This window comes from Fundulus heteroclitus, chromosome 24 (genome assembly GCF_011125445.2).
Source record: "Fundulus heteroclitus isolate FHET01 chromosome 24, MU-UCD_Fhet_4.1, whole genome shotgun sequence".
Taxonomy (NCBI): domain Eukaryota; kingdom Metazoa; phylum Chordata; class Actinopteri; order Cyprinodontiformes; family Fundulidae; genus Fundulus; species Fundulus heteroclitus.
Window position 1 is genome coordinate 4,450,584 of NC_046384.1, and position 21,285 is coordinate 4,471,868.

Genomic DNA, 21,285 nt, shown 5'->3' on the forward strand with positions numbered 1-21,285 from the left:
GCTTTTCAATAGGGGCGAAACCCCTTATACTCCCTAGAAATGCAGGCCCACATATGGCTACAGTATATTAAAGTTTGAAATTCTACTTCTGCTTTGTTAAACGATTCAGTGTTTAGAATGAGTTAGGAAATGTTTGGTGCCTTTCCCTCAGTTTTTTCTTTCTACTAATCATTCAGCTATTGTTCTTTCATGTTCAAATTCTTCAGCTCTTTCAAATTCTTCAACTTTTTCAACTTCTTCAACTTTTTCAACTTCTTCAATGCTTTTCAGCTATTTTTTCTCTTCTTCAAAGATCTTCTGCATCTTTTGCTTAATCATTCAGCTATCTGCATTCACAGTGCATTTTCGCAGGAAATGCAAATTTTTCTAGTTCTTTATTCTTCTTCTTCTTAGTGTTTATTCTTCCTAATGCGTTTTTACTGTTTAAAGTTTGATTCGCTTCTCCTCCTACAATTTTTCTCCGATTTCAACCATTCAACTTTTAAACTATTCAGCTTCTTCTGGAATGGATGGCTATGTCTTTTTGTACTTTTAACTCTTCAACTTTTTAAAATATTCAGCTTTTTCTGCAAATTTTCAGCTTTTTTTTCTCCCATAGGAAATGAATGTAATTCACTAAAATTCCGCTCATTTCAGCTGCTTTTTGACAGCTTACTGCTTCAGCCTACTTTCAGCTAGAAACGCCATTCAACTTTTAAAATGTAGTGATATCTTTCAGCTATTATGGTCTATTTCAGCTTTTTCATATCTTTTACCATTTTCATATAGTACCTCCTTCAAATAATTTTGGCTTTTCAAGAAATTCAGCAAATAACATGCGTTGCTATGGTCGTCAAGGAGGCAGTTATAGAGTGCGCACTCTAGAAATTCAACAAATTCTTCTTCTCCGAACAACTTCTTCTCACTCGCTCAATTTTCAACCTATCCACATAAATTATACATCAAAACGTAGGAATTTTTGTCTGGATTCAGGAAATGTAACCCTCATTGGTGTAGCATTTATAGATTTTTCGCAAATCACCTCAGAGCGACACAAACCCGAAATCTCCCCCATTCATTTCCTATGGAGCGGTTTTGAAAAATGACGTCTGAAAATCCAAAACATCACACGTTTTTACATCGTCGCTACTCCTAAACCGTTTGATGTACAGGCATGAGACTTTCACATATGAATGTCCGAACCCTTCTGGCACTCACAAAAAAGGAATTTTGTGGATAACTGTTACGGTTTTTCCGTAGGAACAATTTGTTCGGGAGTAGCGAATTTGCAAAATCCTGAAGACGCTTTGGACCTCCATCACCCCAAATGATCCACTTTTTTACATCGTCGCTGTGCCTACACCAATTTTTGTACAAACATAAAAATGAGCAACATAGTCCTCAAAAGCCTGCTGATACTCACAGTGAAAGAATTAATTTGATATCTGTTATACTTTTTCAGCTAGAGCGATTTGTTCGGGACCGTTTTTAGAGGATTTTGGAAATTTCTTAAAAATTTCCTTTAGATCATAATTTTTTACGCCTTTATTAAACTTTTTCCAGCAAAAAACGATAGCTTTTCTTCTTCCCCTATCCGTTACGAACTAAACGCAGAAAAAATTAAGTCTCTACCATTTAGGGATCAGGAGATATGGAGCGTTGTGCGAGGCAAAGTTCTCCATTATAACCCAATGGGACTTATTGTGAACAAAGTGTCTGCACTTGAGTAGACTGGCCGCTGCAGGTGTGTCAGTGAGTTTCCATGACGACGGAACTCTGAGGGCCAGAGGGAGAGGATCAATTGAGATAGAATGGCAACTTTCGACGCTCACCGCAGTTGCTGTGATTAATGTAGGAATCTGAAATTCGCACAGTCACTTCCTCTTGACATTTTAAAATTTTCAAGTGACTTTCAGCTATGTGTCATTTTTCTGTCCAATTTTGGATTTCACATGCTTTCCTATTGGGCCTTTGCTTCCAACAGGACCTGGCATGATGCCCAGACACGACCCAATTGGCCAATACAGCACCACCCACCTGTGGGAAATGGCGCTACACGCCATTTTGGTCAAATGTTGAGTTCTGGGCCCAGATGTGGTGAGACTGAGTTGCTAAAGGAGGCCGATCTGACCCATGAACTTTGGTGACCTTTGGTGACATTAAGTATTGGCACCCCTTTTTGAGGCACTTCCTAGTACAGGATTTGGACCAAACTGACAGAGTACAATCCCCCGGTGATACTGAACACAACCATGTTAGCGGCTAACGGTTAGCATGTTGCTAATCGGAAGTAGCTCTAGGAAGGTCGGACAAACTTCTGCTTTACAGAGTCTGTACCTCCTTTATACAGAATGCTCCACAATAAGTTTGGGCCTCGTCACGTAAAGCATCTCCAAGTTAGGAGGTGTCAAACATCCAATGCTTTTCAATGGGGGCGAAACCCCTTAAACTCCCTAGAAATGCAGGCCCACATATGGCTACAGTATATTCAAGTTTGAAATTCTACTTATGCTTTGTTAAACGATTCAGTGTTTAGAATGACTTAGGAAATGTTTGGTGCCTTTCCCTCAGTTTTTTCTTCTTCTAATCATTCAGCTATTGTTCTTTCATGTTCAAATTCTTCAACTCTTTCAAATTCTTCAACTTTTTCAACTTCTAACACTTTTTCAACTTCTTCAATGCTTTTCAGCTATTTTTTCTCTTCTTCAAAGATCTTCTGCATCTTTTGCTCAATCATTCAGCAATCTGCATTCACAGTGCATTTTCGCAGGAAATGCAAATTTTTCTAGTTTTTCTAGTTCTTCTTCTTAGTGTTTATTCTTCCTAATGCGTTTTTACTGTTTAAAGTTTGATTCGCTTCTCCTCCTACAATTTTTCTCCGATTTCAACCAGTCAACTTTTAAACTATTCAGCTTCTTCTGGAATGGATGGCTATGTCTTTTTGTACTTTTAACTCTTCAACTTTTTAAAATATTCAGCTTTTTCTGCAAATTTTCAGCTTTTTTTCTCCCATAGGAAATTAATGTAATTCACTAAAATTCCGCTCATTTCAGCTGCTTTTTGACAGCTTACTGCTTCAGCCTACTTTCAACTAGAAACGTCATTCAACTTTTAAAATGTAGTGATATCTTTCAGCTATTATGGTATATTTCAGCTTTTTCAAATCTTTTACCATTTTCATATAGTACCTCCTTAAAATAATTTTGGCTTTTCAAGAAATTCAGCAAATAACATGCGTTGCTATGGTCGTCGAGTGGCAGTTGGTAGAGTGCGCACTCTAGAAATTCAACTAATTCTTCTACTCCGAACAACTTCTTCTCACTTGCTCAATTTTTAACCTATCCACATAAATTATACATCAAAACGTAGGATTTTTTTTCTGGATTCAGGAAATGTAACCCTCATTGGTGTGGCATTTATAGATTTTTCGCAAATCACCTCAGAGCGACACAAACCCGAAACCTCCCCCATTCATTTCCTATGGAGCGGTTTTGAAAAATGACGTCTGAAAATCCAAAACATCACACGTTTTCGCATCGTCGCTACTCCTAAACCGTTTTATGTACAGACATGAGACTTTCACACATGAATGTCCCACCCCTTCTGGCACTCACAAAACAAGGAATTTTGTGGATAACTGTTACGGTTTTTCCGCAGAAACAATTTGTTCGGGAGTAGTGAATGTGCAAAATCCTGAAAATGCTTTAGAGCTGCATTTTTCCACATGATCCACTTTTTTACATCATCGCTGTGCCTACACCGATTTTTGTACAAACATAAAAATGAGCAGCATAGTCCTCAAAAGCCTGCTGATACTCACAGTGAAAGAATTATTTTGATATATCTTATACTTTTTCAGCTAGAGCGATTTGTTCGGGACCGTTTTAAGAGGATTTTTGAAATTCCTTAAAAATCCCCTTTACATCATAATTTTTTACGCCTTTAGTAAAATATTTCCAGCAAAAAACCGATAGCAAGTCTTCTTCTCCAATTCGTGAAGAAATAAACACAGAAAGAATTACGTCTCTACCATTTACGGATCAGGCGATATGGAGTGTTGTGCGAGGCAAAGTTCTCCATTATAACCCAATGGGACATATTTTGAGCAAAGTGTCTGCACTTCTGTAGACGGGCAGCTGCAGATGTGTGAGTGAGTTTCCATGACGACGGAACTCTGAGGGCCAGAGGGAGACGCTCCATTGAGAAAGAATGGCAACTTTCGACACTCACCGCAGTTGCTGCGATTAATGTAGGAATCTGAAGTTCGCACAGTCACTTCCTCTTGACATTTTAAAATTTTCAAGTGACTTTCAGCCATGTGTCACTTTTCTGTCCAATTTTGGATTTCACATGCTTTCCTATTGGGCCTTTGCTTCCAACAGGACCTGGCATGATGCCCAGACACGACCCAATTGGCCAATACAGCACCACCCACCTGTGGGAAATCGTGCTATTGACCATTTTGGTCAAATGTTGAGTTCTGGGCCCAGATGTGGTGAGGCTGAGTTGCTAAAGGAGGCCAATCTGACCCATGAACTTTGGTCACGTTTGGTGACATTAAGTATTGGCACCCCTTTTTGAGGCACTTCCCAGTACAGGATTTGGACCAAACTGACAGAGTACAATCACCCGGTGATACTGAACACAACCATGTTAGCGGCTAACGGTTAGCATGTTTCTAATCGGAAAAGCTCTAGGAAGCTCGGACAAACTTCTGCTTTACAGAGTCTGTACCTCCTTTATACAGAATGCTCCACAATACGTTTGGGCCTCGTCACGTAAAGCATCTCCAAGTTAGGAGGTGTCAAACATCCAATGCTTTTCAATGGGGGCGAAACCCCTTATACTCCCTAGAAATGCAGGCCCACATATGGCTACAGTATATTAAAGTTTGAAAATCTACTTTTGCTTTGTTAAACGATTCAGTGTTTAGAATGAGTTAGGAAATGTTTGGTGCCTTTCCCTCAGTTTTTTCTTCTTCTAATCATTCAGCTATTGTTCTTTCATGTTCAAATTCTTCAACTCTTTCAAATTCTTCAACTTTTTCAACTTCTTCAACTTTTTAAAATTCTTCAATGCTTTTCAGCAATTTTTTCTCTTCTTCAAAGATCTTCTGCATATTTTGCTTAATAATTCAGCTATCTGCATTCACAGTGCATTTTCGCAGGAAATGCAAATTTTTCTAGTTATTAATGCCATCACACAACATTTAAATAAATTATATCATGATATTATTTTTGGGTGATTTAACACACTCATAATGTAGAGAAATACTTTCTCTTACCTGAGAGTACTGATGTGTGGAAGTGCCTGTAACAGGAATTCATACAGACTGCTGCAGACCGTACCTCCTTGAGCCCAGTAGAGACAGACATTGACCTTTGCAGCAGCTCTCTGTGTGATTTTCACAGCGCGTTCAAAAAGCTGTTTTTTACCGACAACTGGAAGATGCAGGTTGTTTTTACACAGATGAAGTAATGTTATATATTCTCTCTGCACTTCACTGAGAAGGACAACCATCCACAACTGCTGAGGCAGACTGTCATGCCTGTAATAAAAATGAAAAACAGTATATAAGACAATATCATTTTAGTATTGTATTAAAAAACAGATCATGTATAACTTTCACTTTGAGTATAGGTCTTAATCATGGGGAGTGAATATAAAACAAAACCTGTTAGGTCATACCATTCAACATTTTGAAGGCATCCAAAGAACCGTTTCATTCCTTGTTCTGATACAGTCACATCTTCAAGGTTCAGAGTTATCTTCCGTTCTTTTGACTGAGTGACTACAAAGGCCACAGCACAGCAAGAATGAGGGTCCAGATCCTCTCCACTGAGGTCCAGATAGAAGTCCAGTTTGTTCAGAAAGTAAATACAGGCTTTAGAGTTTTGGGACTCATACAAACACTGGCATAGAAACAAGGTGTCGACATAAACCTCACTGTCATCAGCTTTGGTGGAAAATTTGTCAATCATCTCTTCCATGAACCAATTAGGTGTTTCCTGGAGCTGCTCAGCTGGAGTCAGACAGCTCATCAAACATGGACTCTTCTCAATCAACAAACGACACATGAAAGGGATCAGATGTTTCATGTGTTTCATCTCCTCAGTGAGGCAATGCTGGAAAACCTCCCTGATCTTATCAGAATTCTTTAACAGCCATAGAGCTGCAAAAAACTCCTGCATGGTGTAATGGAGAAAAGCATAGACAGTTCTGGTTTCAGTAAGAGCCACTTTTATATCAAGTTGTTTCAGGAAGGAAAGGATGCAGCTGTCATCACAGGAAAGTTTTTCCAGGTTTGCAGTTTTTCTTTGAGTTGCATAAAAAGCAGCTTCGGCCAGAGACAGGATTTCATTTGCCTTGGTTTTGATGAACTGATTGAGATTCTTGATCCTGGTTTTGTTGCTGTTGATCTGGAGACAAATCCGAACAATGTTGATGCATATTTCAGTTACAGTTCTGGGCTGCAGAGAGTTTCCTGATGAAAAGCTGGCAGCCACCATCAGTGCATACATTGGGACATGACAAAGAGTCATCAGCTCCACGTTACTCAAAACCTCCCTGTGATCATCACCCAGGGTTGTAGACAAATATGTTTTTATTGTCTTCTCACTGAAGCCTTTCACCTCCACTCTGAGCCAGTCTTCAGGACAGAGGTCTTCCTCATCATCTGGTCTGCAGGTAATGATGATTTTTGCATCAGGCAGCAGATCTTTCTTCACAAATTTCTGCACCACCAATGAAGAAAGTTCAGTGACTCCGTCAAAAATCAATGTAACATTATCAGAGTTGTTCTCTATATCCTGTAAGACCTCATCTTTGCCTTCATCTGGTTTAATGTATCCATTAAAAAGAAGATCCTCCAAACCCATGGTTGGTGGGATGCTGCTTATTTCCCTCATGTCAAAGTAAAACATGTAATCCAAATCCTTGTGGTCTCTTTCTGTCCACAGTCTCAATATTTCATGGCTCAGTGCTGTCTTTCCAATTCCAGGTTTACCAACCAGGAGAATATTTTTATCTGTTTTTAGAAGATCAATGGGGGAGGGTTTTGGTTTGTCCTCTGGAAGGTAAGCCCTGAACTTTTTAGGGCGACTCAGTTTGCTTTTCTTGCTTTTTAATTTCTTTATTTTGGATGGAGAACTTTTCTCTTGTGTGTCCAACACAAGTGAAGTGTACGATAGATCAGGACTCTTATTCTCCATAAATAGATTCCTGCTGGCCCTCCAGAACTCATTGGATAAGTTTTTTCCTTTTGATTTCAACTTTGATTGATATCTGTGGCACGGCCTTGGTCCTGAGATGGAAGGAACAAAAGGTACATTTATTAAAATAATTTAGCATTTGAGTTGTAGCTCTCAGAAGAAACATTTTTGATATAAACACACTAAAATACAAACATATAGACAGGTCTAAGATGATACCTGATAAAAAATATGTGTAGTGCTTAATCTTTCCAACCAGGATAATGCCCTTAGTTCAACTATATCATATTACTTCCCTTAGTAGATTGTTACTTTGTTATGGTGCAGCTTTGCCTTCTGCACCATGGACATATTCTTGGCATTCTCCACCCACCATACACCTCAGTCTCCACTCCACCTTCTAATCACCTACACCTGTCAGCCACTAATCAAGCCAGGACTCTTTCTACCTGTCATCACTCCTACTTAAACCTCCCTCAGTCAGCTCTTCCCTGTCTGTTCGTCTGCTCATTACTGCTCATCTCATCCCTTCCTTGTCCTGCCCAGTGCTCCAAGTATTCTCTCTGCCGTGCTATTGGTTTTCCTGCTACTCAAGCGTTTTCCACTCCTCCAGCTCTTGCACTCAGTATTCATCTGCTCCAGCCCGGTAAAGACCCTGGTTCTCATCCTCCAACAATTGGGTGTCTCTTTTTTTTCAGTGCATTACTGAAAAAAACCTCAGACCTTAACATGTGGATTCACTTTAATGCTAACACCAGCTGGTATTAGTAAATGGCCATAAATACATGAATAAATGAATATAAGCGCTATTTTCTGTCGACAGATTAGCATATGCAAATTAGCCCCCCTATTGCAGGCCTGTACGATACTCAGGAGCAGTGTGGCCAAAAATACTGTAACATGTTCCCTCTATTGAGCTAAAATAAAAAGATGAGGACTCATAAACTCCAGAATAATGTCCATGTCTCTAAGTGCCACCTCCCACAATAAACTGCAGAAATCCAACAGACGTAGTCGACGCGGTCAGAACAAGACGTTGCTGAATCCCTTGTTGCCAGAGGAGCTGCCAGGCTGTACCTGGTCACCTGAACCCATCTGGTGCAGCAGCGTCTTGCTTCTGTTTCTCCCTGATGTCAGCATCTCGCCCGCTTCTGTCAGATGCAGCAACGTCTCCTTTTTGCTTCTGTTTGGCTATTATACTGCTTTCAGCAGGAAACACCTTACTTAAATTTAGCGGTTTATACTCTAATTAGCTTACACAACAGTCCAACCAGTATTTACCCAAAAAGTCTTAACTTTTTTCAAGTAAAGTCGCTTTTTCTTTCCAGTATTTTCTCTTGATTCTCTCCTTCTCCTCCTCTGCCGTGTTTTTTTCTTAGACCCTCCTCCCAGGTAATCAGAATCCAAAATTGATCGGTCATTCATTTACATCTCCAATCTCTGAGAAATAATTGAGCAGTCATGGTTGCTTTTCCTATGGAGCACATGTCTTCCACCTGTATTTCAAACAATGTCTAATACTCTGCAGTACCCCCTGCTGGCATGTTCACTTACTGCATAAACTGACAGTGCAGTTCAGCACAACTACTGTATGTCCTGTTCATTACTTTGCCTGCTGACAAAAGTCTATAAAGTTTTTGTTCTTTTACGATCCTAATAAATCTAAATAGGGATACATATATTTTCAACTAAATTTAAATATAAATACCTTGCATGTATTTTGCATCCATTTCTACATCTTCTGTGAAAGAAAAGCAGCTGATCCAGTGGTTCAGGTCAAACTTTTTAGCCTCAGTTGAAGCTTCATGACTGTTCTTGAATACAGGATCGGGCCTCTCCAAGGTTCTTTTCCTCGTTTCGTAAATAATCTTCAGTAACTGATAGCAGGCTGCTTCACCTTTTTTAGTGACTGAACACAGTATTGCTCTGGTTCTATCATAGTCATCTTTCTCTGCCTTTAATTTGCTGACCTCTTCATCATGGAGGACTCCTTGCTTATACAAGTTCTCAAGAATTGTGGAGAGATTCCTTAATCCTCCAACAAGATGAACTCTAGCATTCCTCAGATACTCCAAGGAAGACTGTGATGTACAAGCCATGACTACAGATGTCTGTTTTCAGACAAACCCCGATTCACCGATCTGAAAGACAAAACAACAGTTTAAAGAGTAGTTTTGGAAGGAAACACACATGAACACAGGACAATGTATTGAAGACTGAATGTCGTTATAGACTTCTGCACCTTTGAATGCTACAAGAACAACTAAGTGGACCCTTCTTATGGTACATCCCACCAAGTAAAAGCAACATTTCTTATCTTCTGAGATCATGGATAACTTCAGTCACAGCAAGTCGTTAAAAAGGTGAAGGGAATAAAGAGCCAAACGGAACAGCAGTGTCATAAAAGTTTTTAGATATTATTTTGAAAAAAATGTGCCCTTTGATGGATTGGGACCTGTCTGGGGTGTATTCTGCATCCCACCCTCTGACGGTTGGAAATAAGCACCAACTGCCCTAAAATTGTGGTAGAACCACAGTGTTGTTAATATTGGACCAAAGTGCAGTATTTGACACTTGATAACTCTATTCTACTGGAGCGCCTGGAAAACTGGGTTGACCTTTCTGGTACAGCATGTGACTGGTTTAAATCCTATTTGAAGGACAGCGACTCTTTGGTGTCATTAGGTAACATTAATTTCCCTCTTGAGGCCCCTCCTATTTAATATCTATCAGTTCCCAGTAGCTCAAACTACAGCAAACAATATGACGCTACTATAACTATATAGACAGCCCACAGTTCTATATTACTTTGCCATCAGGAGACTATAAACACATTCATGCACTGGGTAAATGCATAGAAGAAATTAATGCATGGATCACTTATGTCAGTTACCTAAAGCCGGGCGTACACTGTACGATATATTCAATCGTGGTACTCATGTACAACTCAAACTGTACGATCAAACCGCAGGGTTTAAAATTTCACTGCTCACGATATCTGTTCTTACACTGTGCGGTCCGACTTTCTGATTCGACTTGACTGCTCACACAGTGCGTTCAAAAACTAGACGTCGGACTCATCCCCGTAGAGAGATGCCACTACTCGGACTCATCTACCCGGAAGCCAAACGTCAACAGTAGAAGAAGAAAAAAGCGGAAGTGTTAATTCTTACTGTTAAATATGAGGCTTACTAGAACGAAATGCGCTGCCTTGGCAATTCTACGAGTTGCTCCTCCGTAGTTTGACTCAATGTCACGCGTACCGCCGCCATGATTCTCTCCGCTCCTATGTTTTTGTTTCAGAATACGAAGAAGAATTTCCTTGTTTACGCATGCGCAGTGCACGAGGTTGGGAGAAATCGGCTCGTAGACGTTTGTAGCTCTGCTTTAACAGCAGGATACACTCACGATCACCTCACGAGGGCTGACTGAATTACAGACATTTTAGATTTTTATCCAACTGTCTGATTCCTGATGGGGAGGTGGCCGTGAGAGGCGAATCGCCCCTCGTTACCCCCTGCATACTTTACAACGCAGGACGCATGATCAAGCTGAAACTCGTCCCGTTCCAAAAAATTCTCGCACGACTGAAGAATTGGCCCAAAAAGGGCCCCGCTTTACAAGTCTGAGTTAATTACCTTGTATCTGCAATATGTAACCTTTTAAGGAAAGGGATTTAGGTGTCTTTTATACAGATAACATGTCCAAACAGCCATGGCTCGGCATGTTGGACATGTTACTGAGGCTGGTTGCCGAGGCAAAAACGTGGGCGTGGGAAGAGTTCGGAGAGGCCATGGGGAAAGACTTCCGTACGGCTTCGAAGCGATTCTGGTCCACTATCCGGCGTCTCAGGAGGGGGAAGCAGTGCAGTACCAACACTGTTTACAGTCGGGGTGCTGTGCTGCTGACCTCGACTCGGAACGTCGTGCTTCGGTGGGCGGAATACTTCGAAGACCTCCTTAATCCCACCAACACGTCTTCCATTGCGGAAGCAGAGCCTGATGACTCTGGGTCGGGTTCCCCCATCTCTGGTGCTGAGGTTGCTGAGGTTGTTAAAAAGCTCCTCCGTGGCAAGGCCCTGGGGGTGGGTGAGATTCGCCCTGAGTACCTTAAGGCTCTGGATGTTGTGGGGCTGTGTTGGTTAACGCGGCTCTGCAACATTGCGTGGACATTGGGGGCAGTTCCCCTGGATTGGCAGACTGGGGTGGTGGTCCCCCTATTTAAAAAGGGGGACCGGAGGGTGTGTTCCAACTACAGAGGGATCACACTCTTAAGCCTCCCTTGTAAGATCTATTTGGGGGTTCTGGAAAGGAGGGTCCGTCGGATAGTCGAATCTCGGATTCAGGAAGAGCAGTGTGGTTTTCGTCCTGGCCGTGGAACACTGGACCAGCTCTACACCCTCAGCAGGATTCTGGAGGGGGCATGGGAGTTTGCCCAACCAGTCTACATGTGCTTTGTGGATCTGGAGAAGGCATTCGACCGTGTCCCCCGGGGGATCCTGTGGGGGGTACTCCGGGAGTATGGAGTACCGGACCCTTTAATAAGGGCTGTCAGGTCTCTGTACGACCGGTGTCAGAGTCTGGTCCGCATTGCCGGCAGTAAGTCGGACTCGTTTCCGGTGAGAGTTGGACTCCGACAAGCTTGCCCTTTGTCACCGATTCTGTTCATAACTTTTTTTGGACAGAATTTCTAGGCGCAGCCAAGGTGTTGAGGGGATCCATTTTGGTGGCCTTAGAATTGCATCTCTGCTATTCGCGGATGACGTGGTCCTATTGGCTTCATCAGGGCGTGATCTACAGCTCTCACTGGAGCGGTTCGCAGCAGAGTGTGAAGTGGCCGGGATGAAAATCAGTGCCTCCAAATCCGAGACCATGGTCTTGAACCGGAAAAGGGTAGAGTGCTTCCTCCGGGTTGGGGAGGATGTCCTGCTCCTAGTGGAGGAGTTCAAGTATCTTGGGGTCTTGTTCACGAATGAGGGGAAGATGGAGCGGAAGATCGACAGGCGGATTGGTGCGGCATCTGTTGTGAAGCAGACGCCGCACCAATAGAACCAATAGAACGTAGATCGATTTACCGGCCGATCTACGTTCCTACCCTCATCTATGGTCACGAGCTTTGGGTCGTGACCGAAAGAATGAGATCCCAGATACAAGCGGCTGAAATGAGTTTTCTCCGTAGTGTGTCTGGGCTCTCCCTTAGAGATAGGGTGAGGAGCTCAGTCATCCGGGGAGGACTCAGAGTAGAGCCGCTGCTCCTCCACGTCGAGAGGAGCCAGTTGAGGTGGCTCGGGCATCTGGTCAGGATGCCTCCTGGACGCCTCCCTGGTGAGGTGTTCCGGGCACGTCCCACCAGGAGGAGGCCTAGGGAAAGACCCAAGACTTGCTGGAGGGACTATGTCTCTCTGCTGGCCCGGGAACGCCTTGGGATTCCCCCGGAGGAGCTGGCCCAAGTGGCTGGGGAGAGGGACGTCTGGGCCTCCCTACTGAAGCTGCTACCCCCGCGACCCGACCCAAGATAAGCAGAAGAAAACGGACGGATGGACAGACATGTCCAAACAGGTGTCATTAATACGGGTAACGAGTGGAGGGAAGAAGAGCTTCTTCAAAAAGTTACAGATCTCTGAGGGTCAGACATCTTGCTCATTTGTGGTTAATCAAATACTTCTTTTCCACCATAATTTACAAAAAGTCTTTAACATCTAATATCTAACTTAAAATTTAAAAATCCTACAATGTGATTTCCTTTTTTAATTTTAATAATAATTAATTTTACTTTATTGATCTCACAATGGAAAAATTCTCTTCTGCATCTTAACCCATCCCTTTGGGGAGCAGTGGGCTGCCATTGTGCGGTGCCTGGGGAGCAATCAGGGGTTAAGCGTCTTTCTCAGTGACCCAGAGTGCAGGCTGTGGGGATAGAACCGGGTACTTGCAACCTTCTCTGAGTGCAAGCGTGCTGCTCTAACCACTAGGGCACCACTCCCAAGAAGCAGGTTCTGTCAGGAGTTCTTTTGCACTCATAGTTGAGGTTTACTGATGATTAAAATTACAGCTCACCTTCTAAACAGAAGAACTTCCACAATCACTGGCTGACCAAATATTTTTGCCCAACTGTATTATTGTAACAAAAAAAACTGCTGCGGTTATACTGTATCTGCCAGAGTTAATTACAATAAAGGATTGTGACCATATAAAGGGAGTTTACTTGATACATTTTTTTTAAACCCTGAAAATTTTTTGAGAAATATCAATGTTGGATAGAAGCTTGTAGGAGAGAGGACTTTACTGTGGAAAATCTGACCAGAGACACCTCTAAATTTCATTGGTGGTAGGAAACCAACAATTGAATTTCCAACAATCGCAGCCTCTCTTCAGGTACATTTATTTGCCATTTTCTTAGCGGAATGAAAATTTCCTCATACAATTCATGACATCCCTCATCATTGTAATCGTAAACACATCATACATTGCACTCTTTTTTGGAAACTGTCTATAGCCCCATCTGCACTGCTACTCAAAAGCCTGGGGCTTTGCAAATCACAGGTAGCGTATCCATACCCATCGCCCCAACTAATTTCTCGTTCCCGGGGCTTTGGTGCCTCAACCGACCCAGTACTCGTCTGCTTTCTTGGAGCTTGTTGAGGGGACAGGTTTGTGTGCAGTAAGAAAAACTGTCCACCACAAGGGTGGAGTAAGGAGCAGTAATGAGATGGGGAGTTTACAAACCTATCAATTTTATTACCTTAGTTTATCACAAAAGTTGTTTTAAGATGATTTTAAGTTAGAAATTTCACCTCCAAACGTCTTCTGTTCAGTTTATCAGGATTATGAGCCTCTTTTAATTCTACTTGGACTTGTCGAGACAGAGCACCTTTCAAAATGGTTTACGGTTTGACAGCTTCTGTTATATTTCTTAATGTTTATCTCGGTTAACTCCTAAAAAAAACACCTGAGCTATTAATTAAAAGTTAGTTCCTGAAGTTGACACTCGAGGATCTGTTTTGCTTGTGGGAGATGGGCGCCTGAAGACTGTGTGTAGGAATTTCACCCCTACCTGAACACTCTGGGAGTGGCCGCTCAGTCACTTATCTTAAAATTAGGCTCCTGGACTGTATCGAGCAGACAGATGCTTACAATGGCCATGGAGGGGGACTTTGGTCATTTACTACATGAAGCTTTATGGTAAAGTTGTAAGTGTTTTTCTCCCTTTGGAATTACAATTGTAATAAATATATGCATGTAAGTATTTTGTCTCTGATAATTGTTTTCTTCCTTTGCTGCCAAATCTCCGAACCAGGGGAGGCGGGCCGGACTTCACCCCTCCCTGGAATATCCTGGAGGGGTCTATTAAAATTAGGCTTTAGAATTTTTGTTGGTTTACCTTTCTTCTAATTGTTATTTCAGTGCAAAGACACCTGGTCAATATAATTGAAATGTGCTAACGGAGAGATTTGTCTTTTTTTGGGCATTCTCAGGTGCTGAATGGAGTCCCAAACTGTGCAGCAATGACATGAGGGGCTGATCCTGGGGACAAAGAGGAAAGGTCATTGACTTCTGCCTAATCCAGTCTGATTAAAAATTTGGACAAATATCACAATGTTTGCAAAGGCTGCAAATAGTTTTAACGTGGACATGTGATGCTACAAGGTTTTAAAAGAAAAACTTGGTTTTATTTTTAATTGTAATTATATAAAGACGACAAATTCAGTTTTCTTTTTTAAGTATTGAAGGGATTCACACCTGGGGTAATGGTGGAAGACCTTTTTCTGACTATTGGAGGGAAAACTGTGGTTAAATTTTTTGTTTGTAACTGTTTTACAGCATTTTTTTTTTCAAAATGTATGGACACTACACTACGGATAAAGAAGATGGTCAATGTTTGTTTTAGATTATGGGATTTTGAAAGAACTTCCTTTTGCAAAAATGTCGGCAGAGTGCATTCTGCTTTCAGAGACGAAGGCTGGAGATGGGGGTTCATGGATTCTAACTCTTCCTGTAAGGTTGATGTCCAGCTGACAAGAATTCAGACACAGGGGCCAGGAAAAGAACACTAAAAATTGATAACAAATGGCAGAGGCATTGGTGAACCTTCAACTGTCCTGTCAGCTACAGAAACTAAGATGAGTTCAGCAAACACACCTTTCACTTCAGATTTTCTTGAACACGATTAAAAAAACAAAATACACAATTGCGAACACCACATTTACTAGATATCTTGAAGCTTGTAAAGGCGCAGAAAAGAAACAAATAATTGTGATGTTGCTTGTATCTACCACCCCAGCAGAAATCAAGAAAGCTCCACAAAGTCAGACTGTCCACAGTGGAGCATCAGTCCCTGCAGCAGTGGACAGCCTCAAAAAGTACCAGCTAAATAACTCTGCAGACTTAGGTAGCTCAGATTGGAGGGATGAGCAGCCATCACACCTGACTTATACCAACACCTGTCCTGACTCTGTGCCGCCCCCTAAGGGCCACGAGAGTTGCTCAGGTCTCCCACACCAACCTGATCCACCACCAAATGTCAGAATTAACACCTTAGAATACTCTTGCTTAGATCATGATCATTCTTCCTTGCATCATCAAAGGTTGGTTCAAATGCCTCCATAAGTTCATGAACCAGCTTGATTCCCCAGGTGGTCCAGGTCCACCTCATATGTATGGTAGCCGTATTTAGCAACTGGGGTCCCTCGCTCGGGACGTAGAACATTTTGACTCAGATAATCATGATTCAAGCATTCATGATTATCTGCAGGAAGTAGAACATTGTCTTATTGACTTGCCCTTTCCCTCGTCTTGTGAGAAATTAAAGCTTATTTGGAAAACAACAGCTAAGAGTGTTAGAAAGGCATGTGGGTGAAAAATAAACGGCATCATGTTTGATCCATATTTAAAAATAGCTTAAAATACACACCTGTCTGCTTGACGCCAACTCGGGCCGATTGGGTAAATCAAGTTGAACACTGTTTTATTAATTAAGCAGAGCAGCATTATGATAGTTATGTAATACTGCCGGTAGATGGAGCCACATCTGATTACATCTGGTCATTGTGCCTGACACTCGGGTTATATTAATCCACAAAAGGACCATCAAAACATCATCAGGGTGGAGGCTTGATGTATATAACTTTATTTTATCATGATAAACGTTTTGTGGTCTCTTTTATAAGCATATAACGTGGCTATATGACTTTAAAATTAGCAACTGGCTATAATCTTGCATATTTACATTGTGTTCATTAATATATGCAGTGTCCCTTTATAAATAAATAAATACAATTACAAATCACCCTCCCCTAATTATGTACTGTTCATATACACTTAGACAAGTTACATTATATAGACACATAAACAAATTCTAGGCACTAATTGAACCCCATACAGTGGCATCAGAAGGCGTCTGAGGAGGGATTGCAGTTGGACTACATTTCAGTTTGTCTAATTCAAAGTCTGTTACTTTTTGTTTCCGTGTCCATCCAAAGCTTCTCATCTGTCTCCTTTGTTTTCTCTTTAAGGTTCAATGTTTCTCCTGTTGCAAGAACTCCAAACCATGAAAACCAACCAGTTTTTTTTTTAAAAACAACCATGTCTTCCTGATTTCTGGCAGCGTTTCTCTTTTTTCAACCGGGATATCGACCCTTGTTCTCGGTAGTTTACTTTAAAGTCTGCCTACGTCTTTGTGAGTTGTAGATACTAAGAACAAGTCAATTAAGTTTCTTCTTCAGAGGAGTTAGACACATTTTACCTGAAAATAATTATTAAAATCTTCTTAAATCCTACCTGTATGACCTTGTTCCGGTTTATTGTTCGCTCCGACATTTCCTCATCTAAATGCGGAACTCCACCTGTACATGTATTCTTTCAGTTTCTTTTTTCACTGTGACCCCTGCAGCATCCACTAGATGACGGCATTGCACAAGAAATCGACAGACTGACCCAGTAGTATGATTGATTGATTGACTGACGCAGGAAAAACGCACCAGTTAGCGAGTTGAATGCCTGAAATTAAATGATATGAACTGTGACGGTGTTAGGCTACTCCTTTAAAAACAGACCACAGCAAAATGCTTCCTGTTAATCCCGTTCTGTTTTTGCTTTACTGTGGATTTTTTTCACCCTAAAACATTTTAATCGGTTGTTCAATGAGGGTGTATAATTATTTATTTAGTTAGTTATATTTGAATATGTAAAAAATATATATAATTATTGTCATTGTTGTAATGTTATAAATAACATAAGTGAAAGATTAAAAATGACGTATAATATATTTTTTTACATCAAAAAATCTGTTTTTGTAACAGGTTTTGTTTTGTTTTGTTTTTTTAACCTTTAATAGTCACTTTATAATCCTAAATGAAGAATCTACATGTGACGCAGATATCGATTTACATGCAGTTTAAACTACACAACAGACCAAACATTAATCGACATGTAATATTAATGTCATAGTTCACCTGGTCAGAGAGGAACACTTTGATACTTTATTTATTTATGGCCAAGATCAGAAATCAAAAAGTATAAAAAGGAATCAAAAGATTTCAGTATTTTATTCTTGTATTTTCCGTCCAGGCAGAGAGACTTTTATAGTTTCCAGAAATATCTTGTCTTAATGATGTGAATCTCATTGTGATGTCTACAGCTTCATTAATGCGATGATCCACCAACAGGATCTGATCGCATCATAAAGTCGCTGTCTAAAGTTTTGCAACACATTGTGGTGAAAAGGTTTAATTCAACCGTACAGAACCTCCATTGTGTGGCGCAGCCAGGGTTGCGGCCTGCAGGGGGCGCCATATAAAGCTCCATCTGTATTAAAGCGCTGCACCATCAGCCGGTAACTCAGTCCTCCAGACACAGTCGCTCCTGCCGGCCTGCGCTATGGGCTGCCGGGCAGCTGCAGCCTGGCCTCTCCGCCTCCCTGCGCTCTCCACCCGGACACTGGCAGCGCTCCGGCCCGGAGCCTCCGCTGCGCTCTGGACCAGGAGGAACCTGAAGGTGCAGGCGGCCGGTGAGCAGGCGGGGAAGCTGAAGAGCGTCGCTGATCTGCCGGGGCCCAGCTGGTCCACCACTCTGTACTGGCTCTTTGTCAAAGGCTACGCTGACAGGGGCCACTTGCTGCAGGTAGGCCTGGCCCTGGCTCTCTGCGCGCTCTGATCCATCCAGTCCCAGAGTTTGGCAGGAAAGCGTCAACAAGAGTGACGTCATCAGCCGGAACAAAAAGCCTCTGATTGCTGGACCCAGCAGGTGGAAAGTTTGGCATCTAAACTGATCTGAGAGCAGCTTTCTGTATTTTGTTCCTGTCCTGATGTTATAGCAGGATAACATATTTTCTACTCTTTGTTTTTCTGATCACTGCTAAATATTAGTAATAAATATTATATATATTAAAAATAAATATTTTAGAACAAATAGAACAACAGATTAATGTTTGTTTCTTTACCCAGAAGTTATCAAAACGGTGAAGATGGGGTATATGTTGAACCGAAAGATTTTTATTAGATTCTCCCAAATTATCTCCAGAACATCAGATAATCAGAACATTGTTAAAATGATCCAAACTTCTTGGATTTTTATGACTAGTTAATTTCAAAGAAGCAGGATTTAGGCTGCAAACAGAGTATTTACATGTTAACGTCCACTGAAAGCACAGAACTGACACCAGAACCAAGCGATGATGCTAGCAGGCCTCATGAAGCTGATGAGAGAACATGAAGCCGGACTAATGAGCAGTGAGTGTAGACGGCCTCCAGGAAGAAGAGCTGGTGGAGACGCTCCTGCTGGGAACCATTGGACCACGTTGAATGAGTGAAGTGTGAGAAAACAGGTTTAATTCTCTGTCAAATAACTCTCATGTCACTTATGCATTGACTTTTTCAGTTATTCTCTGCCGCCAACTCCCTTTTTTTTCCACAGCAACAGCATTGTTTCTTATCGTTAATATTCTCCATATGCCTTCATTAAAGATTTTTATTTTCACTTGCGGGAAATGTCACTTCCAGGCTTCTTATTTCCTTTGAATAAATTGAATAAAATTAAAAATAAGGCACATTTTCACAGAAAATGGTTTGAATAGGGAATATATCTAATCGGTTGTTAAATCCAAACGGTCATTTCTGATCAAACACTTTTGTCACTTTTTCAGTTTCCTGGTCCAACCAAATAATACGCTGTTGGTTTATGATGCAATTCTCTGTGGTGCTTTGAAACGTCTGTCATTTCTACCTCAAAGTCAGGACCCTCTGCTCCATGCTTTGATCAAACTACCATTTATATTAATCACAACTCAATATTTATAAAGTTATACCTACTGACACAAAGATTCCCTGTCCTTTAAGTAGGATTTAAACCAGTTAAGAGCTGTACTAGAGAGGCCGACCCAGTTCTCCAGGCGCTCTAACAGAATGGAGTGATCGACAGTATCAAATGCTGCACTGAGGTCCAATAGAACCAGCACGGTGGTTCTTCCACAGTCTGTATTTATATGGATGTCATTAAACACCTTGATAAGGGCGGTCTCTGTACTGTGGTGAGCGCGGAAACCTGACTGGAAAATGTCAAAGCGGCTGGTCATAGTTAAGAAGATGTTTAATTGTTGAAATACAGCTTTTTCAATAATCTTACTGATAAAGGGGAGGTTTGAGATGGGCCTGTAGTTCTAGAGTAGAAGTTTGTCTAAATTGTTCTTTTTCAGCAGTGGTTTGATAATTGCTGTTTTTAGGGACTGGGGGAAAACACCTGACAGAAGGGACACGTTTATTATCTGAGTCAAATCAGACGCTATGACAGGTAAAACTTTTTTAAAGAAGGCTGTGGGTAGAACATCAAGATAGCAGGAGGAGGAACTTAACTGCTGAATAATCTGCTCTAAGCTTTTGTGGTTTATTTGGCTGAATTGGGACATTTTGTCAGGATAAGTTCCAGCTGAGTACGGCTTTGGTTCTGAACTTGGTATGGATGTACAAAGTGATCCTCTAATCTTTAGGATTTTCTCAGTAAAGAAGTTTGCAAATTCATTGCAGGCTCTGGTGGAGTGGAGTTCAGAAGCCACGGACACAGGAGGATTTTTGTTAACCTGTCGACTGTGGCAAATAAGACACGAGCATTATTAATGTTTTTCTTGATGATCTCAGAGAAGAAAGATTCTCTTGCATTTTTCAGTTGTAAGTTATATCTGTAAAGTCTCTCTTTATAGATTTCATAGTGAACCTGCAGTCTGTTCTTTCTCCACCTGCGTTCAGCTGTTCGACTCTCCCTTTTTTCACCTCTAACTTCTGGAGCATTTCTCCAAGGAGATTTTTTCTTCCCGGAAAAAGCTTTATCTTTAACTGGAGCAATGCGCTCAATGACGTCTGACACTTTAGAATGAAAGTTGGAGTCGTCGGATGATTTATTTCAATATTCTGAGCTCTCACATTGCTTTTGTAACATGAAAGAACGCTCTCAGTTCAGAACAATTTCTCTCTGCTGCTCTACATTTTTATGCAGTGTCAACAAATTTTTTAGAAGGATGGGTGAACAATGCTGGCAAAAACGATGAACATATCAGTTATTTCAATAACTCACACCATACCATCATTAATCACACATGTTGAATAAAACCAATTAGATCCATCAGATAATGACATTAAGCAGTTTCTGGATAAAATAACACTTCTTAAATGATCAGATAGTCAAACAATGACCCTGGATTCAAGGCTGACAACCCCTTAAATTCAGGAAGCTCCAAAAAGCATGCCCAATAAAAAGGCTCCAGGTCCAGATGGATTCCCTACTCAGTTTTATAAAGAGTTCTGGAATATTCTGGCACCAACGTTTCACAGAATGTTCCAGGAAACTCAGGAGAATGGCAGATTTCCAGCTAATATGAATTCTGCTACCGAATTCTGTTAAAAGTCTGTCAGGTTGCTGCGGCGGCTCTCTCCCTCTCACAGGCGGCTGACGACTGGGCGGTGCTGAGCGCAGGTGTTCAACATCAGCGCGACTGCGGAGACGGCTTTAAAAGGAAGCGGCTGACTGCACCTCTTCGCCAGAGTATTAGCCATTTGTGGTAGGAACTCACGGTCAGCGTTTTTCTAACGTCAATTCTCTCGACTAAAGCG